Source organism: Giraffa tippelskirchi, chromosome 3 (genome assembly GCF_054371585.1).
Source record: "Giraffa tippelskirchi isolate mGirTip1 chromosome 3, T2T-mGirTip1v1.2.pri, whole genome shotgun sequence".
NCBI classification, from domain to species: Eukaryota; Metazoa; Chordata; class Mammalia; order Artiodactyla; family Giraffidae; genus Giraffa; species Giraffa tippelskirchi.
The window spans coordinates 179,540,283-179,549,663 of record NC_137277.1 but is presented as its reverse complement, the minus strand read 5'-3'; positions in this window follow the sequence as shown (position 1 = coordinate 179,549,663).

The following is a 9,381-nucleotide window of genomic DNA, read 5'->3' as shown; positions in this document are numbered from 1 at the left end:
TCATGCATGCCTGTCAAGTTTCCTGCCTTTACAAGACAGGCTCTGCCCATTTCTGCAGGCTCGTATACTTAATTCTCTGCCCACTGAGGTCTTTATCATGAACCTTTCATTTCTGCAGGAGCAAAACCCTTGAAATAGTAACCAATGTTTTGTGTATTACTTTCAGTCACCCCTTGACCCTTTTCAGCCCTTAGTCACTCTGGCCTCTTTGCTGACTGTGAAAAAGAACTTTTAGCAGGAAACTGAGTATAAATTGGACCTACCTTTTGATGAGCAAAGTCCTAGGTCCCCAGGGTGTCAACAATGGATGTGAAAAGACACACAGGGATGGTGAGCTGGGCTTTCCATGAAAGCAAGAGAAGGATGAATGTGGTCGGGGAGCAAGCGGATGGGAGGGCACCTACTAAGTGCTCAGATGAAGTCCCACTACTGCCACCCCGTCCGCTACGCCTCCACCATCTCTATCCTAGGTTATTCCATAGCTCCCTCACTGGCCTCCCTGCTTCCACCCTTGCCCCCTACAATCTCCTGCAGACACAGCAGCCAGACTGACCCTGAAAACCTGAGTCACATCGTGTCAGCCCTCTTCAAACCATCCACTGACTCATTCCTCATTCAGAGTCAAGGCTAAGTTCTTACAGAGGCCTAGGAGACCACCTTCGCTCTGGCCACCTTTGCCTCTCAGCCTCCATGCCAGCAGAGACTTTCCAGTTGCTCATTACACCTGAGCCTCAGAGCCCTTCACCACGCCTTGGATCATTAGATATGCACCTGCCCCAGGACCTTTGCACTGGCTATTTCCTCTACCTGGAACACTCTTTTCCTAGATTTCTACATAGCTCACTCCTTTATCTACTTCTAGCCTTTGCTTAAATGTCCCCTTCTCAGTAAGGCCTTTCTCAGATATTCCTTTAAAATTACATTTCTATCCCCCCTCAGTCAAGCAATTTCAGTCTTCCTTACCCTACATGAATGTCTCATGCCCTCATTGACTTCCAATACACTATGTATCTTTGCTTTTTATTATATTTATGGTCTGTCTCCTCCTTAACTAGACTGTAAAGTGTGCTAGGGCCAGGATCATTTTATTTTTTTGTTTCCTATGATGTAGTGCTCAATAAATATGTGTAGAATACAGAATGGATTCCTAAGCAGAAGGCTCCTCCCAGTCTGCCCCCTTGGTATTGCGTCCCAGGAAGGAGAGCACACACACATTCCCAGACAGTGTGTGGGAGCTGAGACCAGAGGGATCCTGAGCATCTTTCTCTGAAGAAGCTCCAGGAAGGCAGGCAGGAAAGACATCAGAGAAGAAAGGGATGATGGGAGTATCCAGAGGCTGGAGCTGTAGATGGCTTCACAGGATTCTCAAGGTCCCAGCCAGGCAGAGGAAAGGCCAGAAGAGAGCTAGCTTGGAGCAGTCCTGGAGACAGACAAGGTCCAGCTGCATGTCCAACTGAGGGGAGGGAGAGAAATGCTTCCACCAATGCCAAGATGGAGAACAGGCCCTGGAATCAGACACGATTTTGCGGAATGGTAGAAGTCAGCCTGGAACTGACTGAGCCCATATTTCCACCACTCTGAAGAATGGGGCTCTAGACTTGTCAGGACAAGTCGTGGAAAAGGGAGATTAGTAGTATCTCTGTACTTCTGAATTTGTACCTGCTACATGCAGAGTTTTTCTATCCCTTTCAGAGCTCAAACTCAGCACAGGGGAAGCCCTGAGTCCCTTCCCAGGGTCATGAACAATGTTTTTCACACTTCTTCTCCCAAGAACCTTACAGGAAAAAGAGAGAGTGCCCCACACAGGGCTCAGGAGTTGTAAGCCAAAGCTGATGCACTGGGATAGTTAATTTCATGTCTACTTGGCTAAACCACAGTGTCCAGATATTTGATTAATTATTATTCTGGGTGTTTCTGAGACAGCGTTTTTGGATGCGATGAACAACTGAATCAACGGACTTTGAGTAAAGCAGACTGCCCTCCAAAATGTGAGAGGGCCTTGTCCAGTTCAGTTGAAGGTCTGAATAGAATAGACTGACTTCCCTTGAGGGAGAAAGACCCCTACCAGCCGATTGCCTTTGGATTTGAACAGCAGCTCTTCCCTGGGTCTCCAGCCCGACATCCTACCCTGCAGACTCTGTATTTGCCAGACCTCCACATCTCATTAGGCAATTTCCTTTTTAAAAAAAGGAGTATATCTCCTGGTGGTTCTATTTCCAAGAAGATCCCTGACTAACACAAGCACTGAGTCTTATTTTATTTCTAATACTATGAAATATTTATGCTCTATCCATAAGATATTCATATTTGTTTAAATATAGAAATGTCCTCAGTCAGCAGATAATCAACAATGCTTATTGAGCAAATGGGTCAGGTCCTGACCCATTTGCCTTTTCTAGAAGACACTACATAGCTTCCGGTTCCCATGCATCACCCCCCACAACCTCCAGAGTTCACTCTCTCTCTCATCCTTTACTTGTTATATTCCTATTCATGTTTCAAAGCCCAGCTCACTTAGTCCACTTGAACCGCTATACCTGGCAGAGAGGTGGACCAGGTACCATAAACAACTGCTCCCCATGCAAATAACCTTGATCCTTTTAATCTCATTAAAGGTACCAAGGCACTGGCACAAAATTATGAAATCCTAAGAAGTAAAAAACAAAGAAATAGCAGAATTCCTAGGAGGTAAGAAGCACCCTAACTAGCTTTTCCCCAAAAAGTTTTACAAAATCTTGGAGACTTCAATAAGAGACAAAGTCTAACACCATGCAAGGTGATGGGACTAATAGGAAATTCCTGAATAAAGAGAGACCCCCAAAGGGCTGCAACCTCAGAGAATGGTTAAATAAAGAATAAACACACTGAAAAGAGAAGAACACATGCTAGAATACATGTCTGACTCAAACTCAGTGTTAGGTAAAGGGAGAAACACTTTACAAAGGGTTTTAACTACAGAGTTACAAAGAGTTATAACTACAAGCCCATTCTCAGGTGAATTTGGAGTCAAATTTGTGATATGCATCATTCAAACAACTAACATTTTAGTTGGTAGTGACCCCACATTGATGAGCAGCAATAAATGCAAACTGAAAGAATGCAACCTCTAAGGACCATAAGTTCACAGCACACACAAGGACAAAAGTACCATAAGTGAGAGTCCACAGAAACTCAAGACTAGAGAATCAGACCCATGAAGACTCCAGATGTCAGGATTATTAGCCAAGAACTAGAAGAGCTTTGTCTAATATGTGTAATGCAATAAAAGAGAAGATTGAAAATACGAGCAAGCAGCAAGAGACAGTAAAAAATTCAAACAAAAAAAATTGACCAAGCAGATTTTAGAATGAATCGAAGAAAAGAACAGTTTAGAAAGAGTTGAAGAGACTATTAGTGAGGCAAGTAATACTGTTGAAGAATGCAGTACGAAAAGACAGTAAGATGGAAAATATTAAAACAAGAGGTTAAGAGACAATGGGCATGAAGAACTATTTGAAGATAATTATTCAGAATTACTGGAAGACAACAATTTTCATCTCCCAAACATTAAATGAGAAAATTAAAGACAGTCACACCACACTGTAATACATATAATAAAACAACAGGAGAGAGAGAGAATTAATATTAAAAACAGCCAGAGACAACATCTCTCCTATTCCATTCCCTCACTTCCTCCCCCCAGGGGGAGATGTTTGAGGGTACGTACTTGCAACTAGGAGATAAGTCCCGGAAACCTAATATACAGTACAGTGATTATAGGAATAAAAATGTATTTTGAAAAATAAATTATTTTTAAAATCCAGGGGCGGGGGGGGGGGAAGATGCCTGCAAAACAAGGATGGATAACTTCTCAGCAGCAATGGTAAAAGCTAAAAAATAGACAGTGAAGTACTATTTTCATTGCACTAAGGAAAAGCAGCTGTCAACATAGAAGGCTAGCAAACCTATCTTTAAGGAGGGAAAAGGAAAGATATTTTCAGACAAACAAAAACAACGAGTCCACCACCAGCTGGAGATAAATTTTAAAGCATGCCTTTTTCAGGCAAGAGGAAAATTACTCCACTCTGAAGGATGTGGTTTGGGCAAAGGGAAAATGAGTCCCAGTATAAGGACTGAGGGAAAAAATGAAATGGTGACATGCTGATTATCACATGGGAAACCTAAACTAACAGTAAATGTCTGAAACAATAATAAACATCTCTAACATCAAGGACAACAGTGTGATAACAATAATAAAATTTCATTTCAGAGGTTAGAAACAAGCAAGAGAGAACAAAAATACCTGATAAGAACCCCAGGTAAGTTGAGGGAAAGTTATTAGAGCATCCCAGTGTTCCCGTATTTCTTGGGAGCAGTGTAAAATACCAATTAACTTTAAGCCTTGTTAATTGAAGTAAACATCTTAAAGCAACTAGAGTAACAGCTAGAAGAATCTATCAAATAGACCAAAGCCTGGACCAAATGCAAGCTCCACAAATGTCAAAGGATGGGTACAAGGACTCAGATCACAAAGCAATTAGGTTAGAAGCTAATAATGAAAGAGATAATGGGGGAAATGCCCTTGCATTAAGAAATTAACCATATTTCTAAACAATTCAAAACTGAAAGAGAAATAATAATGGAAATGTTTAAAAATACAGAAAAATAATAATGACACTATGATATATTAAAACTGATGGGTATAGAGAAAGTGATAGTTAGAGGTTCAGAGCCTTAAATAATGAGAAAAGAGCTTAAAATGAATGAGATATGTATTCAAAGTAAGATGTTAGAAAAAGAAAAGAATAAACCTAAAGAAATGCAAGGAAGGAAATAAGAGACAGCAAAAATTAATAATAAAAATACAAATGAGAGCAAGTATTTACTGAGCAAAATTCAGATTTAAATTGAAGAAAGTAGCAAAAACCACTAGACCATTCAGGTACGACCTAAACAAAATCCCTTACAGTTATACAGTAGAAATGATAAATAGATTCAAGGAATTAGATATGATAGACAGAGTGCCTGAAGAACTATGGACAGAGGTTTGTGACATTGTACAGGAGGCAGTGATCAGGACCATCCCCAAGTAAAAGAAATGCGAAAAGGCAAAATGGTTGTCTGACGAGGCCTTACAAACAGCTGAGAAAAGAAGAGAAGTGAAAGGCAAAGGAGAAAAGGAAATATATACCCATCTGAATGCAGAGTTCCAAAGAAAAGCAAGGAGAGAAAAGAAAGCCTTCACAGTGATCAATGCAAAGAAAAGAGGAAAACAATAGAATGGGAAAGACTAGAGATCTCTTCAAGAAAATTAGAGATACCAAGGGAACATTTCATGCAAAGATGGGCACAATAAAGGACAGAAATGCTATGGACTTAACAGAAGCAGAAGATATTAAGAAGGGGTGGCAAGAATACACTGAAGATCTATACAAAAAAGATCTTAATGACCCAGTTAACCACGATGGTATGATTACTCACCTAGAGCCAGACATCCTGGAATGTGAAGTCAAGTGGGCCTTAGGAAGCATCACTACGAACAAAGCTAGTGGAAGTGACGGAATTCTAGTTGAGCTATTTCAAATCCTAAAAGATGAAGCTGTGAAAGTGCTGCACTCAATATGGCAGCAAATTTGGAAAACTCAGCAGTGGCCACAGGACTGGAAAAGGTCAGTTTTCATCCCAATCCCGAAGAAAGGCAATGCTAAAGAATGTTCAACTACCGCACAGTTGCACTCATCTCACATGCTAGCAAAGTCATGCTCAAAATTCTCCAAGCCAGGCTTCAACAGTATGCAAACCAAGAACTTCCAGGTGTTCAAGATGCATTTAGAAAAGGCAGAGGAACCGAGATCAAAATTGCCAACATCCATTGGATCATCGAAAAAGCAAGAGAGTTTCAGAAAAACATCTAACTTCTGCTTCATTGACTACACCAAAGCCTCTGACTGTGTGGATCACAACAAACTTTGGAAAATTCTTAAAGAGATGGGAATATCAGACCACCTTTCCCACCTTCTGAGAAATCTGTATGCAGGTCAAGAAGCAACGGTTAGAACTGGACATGGAACAATGGACTGGTTCCAAATTGAGAAAGGACTATACGTCAAGGCTGCATATTGTCACCCTGTTCATTTAACTTCTATGCACAGTACATCATGTGAAATGCTGGCCTGGATGAAGCACAAGCTGGAATCAAGATTGCTGGGAGAAATATCAATAACCTCAGATACACAGATGACACCACCCTTACGGCAGAAAGCGAAGAGGAACTAAAGAGCCTCTTGATGAAAGTGAAAGATGAGAGTGAAAAAACTGGCTTAAAATTCAACATTCAAAAAACAAAGATCATGGCATCTGATCCCATCACTTCATGGCAAATAGATGGGGAAACAAAGGAAGCACTGACAGACTTCATTTTTCTGGGCTCCAAAATCCCTGCAGATGGTGACTTCAGCCATGAAATTAAAAGACGCTTACTCCTTGGAAGGAAATTTATGACCAACCTAGACAGCATGTTAAAAAGCAGAGACATTACTTCGCCAACAAAGGTCCGTCATGTATGGATGTGAGAGTTGAACTATAAAGAAAGCTAGCGCCGAAGATTTGATGCTTTTGAACTGTGCTATTGGAGAAGACTCTTGAAAGTCCCTTGGACTGCAAGGAGATCAAACCAGTCAATCCTAAAGGAGAACAATCCTGAATATTCATTGGAAGGACTGATGGTGAAGCTGAAGCTCAATACTTTGGCCACCTGATGCAAAGGGTTGACTCATTGGAAAAGACCCTGATGCTGGAAAAGACTGAAGGCAGGAGGAGAAGGGGATGACAGAGGATGAGATGGTTGGATGGCATCACCAACTCGATGGACATGAGTTTGAGCAAGCTCCAGGAGTTGGTGATGGACAGGGAAGCCTGATGTGCTGCAGTCCATGGGGTCACAAAGAGTCGGACATGACTGAAGCTGAACTGAACTGAACTGATTTACTGAGCACCTACTATGTGTAGAATGCAATTCTAATATGTATTAGTTCAATTAATCTTCACAAGCATACAAGACACACACTATTGCTGTTGCTCTTTTTGTAGATAGGGGAACAGAGGCACAGAATGGGTAAAGCAAATAAAATAAAGAGGATTGGCAATGCCAAAGATTGGTTCTTTGAAATGACTAAAAAACACAGTCCCTGGCATGAGTGAAATAAGAAAAAAAAGTAAACAGAGAGAAGACACGAATAAACAGCATTAACGATGGGAAAGAGACCATACCACAGAAGCTACAGGGATTAAATAGATAAATAAATAGAATATCAGAAATAACTTTATGACAATAAATTCAAAAAGAGATGACACAGAGCCCTTCCTGTAAAAAATACAAATTATGAAATCTGACTCAACAAGACATTTTTATGTCTTGTTGCATAATTGTATAACATTATGAAAGAATTAAAGAATCTATATTAGAAGTAGAAAACCTTTTGACAAAGACACTGGCCCAGATGGTTTATAGCATGATTTCTCAGACATTGTAAATAAAGAACAATCTAATCTTTCAAAAACAGGTCCCATTTATGAAGCTAATAAAACCTTGACACTAAACCCAGAAAAGAACAATATGAGAATGGAAAATCACAGGCCAAATTCTGTCAAGAACAAAAATGTAAAATTCTTAAACATAATATTAGCATATGAAATCTAGCAATATATAAATAATAAACATATTGTGACCAATTGGGGTTATTCCAGGAATGCAAGGTTGATTTAAAGTTAGAAAATTAATTAATGCAAACCATCACATTAAAAAGTTAAAAGAAGAGAAAACATGTAAATATCAATAGATGCAAATAAAATTCAGTATTCTTCAAGACTAAACTCCCAGCAAACTAAGAATAAATTAGACTTTTTAGCAGGATAAAGAGCATTTCTGAAAAACCTAGTGCAAATATCAAACATTATGGTAGTGAAAACAGCTTTCCCTTTGAAATAAGGAATGAGACAACAGTCTCTTCCATCACCACTCTGGGAAGGTTAGAAAGAAAAGCAATGAAAGGCAAAAGGAAGAAAGAAAACTGTCCTTATTTGCAGATGATGTGATTGTCTATGGGGAAAGTCTAAAAGAATCTACAGATAAATAAATAGAATTAATAAAGCAGTTTATGTGTATATCAAATCATGTTATACACTCTAAATATCTTATTATTTTATGTCAATTATGCCTCAAAAAAGAATTAAAAATAAGGAAATTTAACAAGTTTACTGGTCACAAAATCAATATACAATGCTGAATTACATTTCCATGCCTCAGTAAAATAAAAAGGAATATCATTTACAGCAGGAAAAAAGTATAAAATACCTAGCAACAAATCTAATGAAAGTCACTGAAGTTCTTTCTGGAGAAAATTAATAAGCTCAATTTGTCTAATAATTATATATATAATAATAATAATTACAGCTCTTAGTGTGTGGCTCTCTCTTTCCCCTCCCTTATCTCTCAGCTGTTATTTTCATCCTTCAGTAGGGGGAGGACCAGCATATTTATCAGAACAATTTCTGTTTATTGATTATCATTGACCCGTAGCTTTAAAAATTTGAGTTCTTCATACTATCTCCTTCATTATCTTTCTCACAGGTGGGTAATAACATTGCCATCAGAATTTCAGGAAATGAGACTCAGAAACGTGAAGTAATTTGCCAAAGGATGGTAAAGTGTGCAGGCAGCAGCAGAAACCAGGTCTGTTTTGTTTCAAAATCAAGCTGTTTCCATCCCATCTTGTGCCCCTTAAACAAGAGCTCATTGTTGATTAATTCCCCACATAGTGAATTAACACTGTGCTGGAAGCTGGTATTCATGAAATGCAACAATGAACAAGATGGACATGAACTTGCTTTCATAGAACCCAGAGTCCTCTGAAGAAACCAGGTTATTAAACAATTACCACAGAGCTGAATAATGCCATTCTGTGAGGGCTCAGAGCAGGGAACAGGAAGGCTTCCAGGAGGAAGAGGTGTTTAGTTGCAAACCAGAAGAGGAGTATGAGTCGTCCTGGTAAAGAACAGTGGAGAGGTTAAGGGAGAAGAGTGATGGAAAGGTATTCCAGGCTGAGGGAACAGCATGTGCAAAGGCTTGGAGGAGAGAGACTGGCCTGAACACAGAACAGAAAGCTGGATAAAACCTAAGCTGTGGCCAGTGATGGGTGACAGGCAAGGGCTGATCCACACAGGTCCACCACAGCAGTTAAGGAGTTTGGGCTTGAGCCTAAGCAAAATGGGAAGCTATGCAAGCGTTTCTTTGGCTGTTGTTTTGCTTTGTTTTGGGCGGTGCTGGGTCTTCGTTGTTGCAGAGGGTTTTCTCTAGCTGTGACGAGCAGGGGCTACTCACAGTCTTCTCCCTGTCTCAGAGCA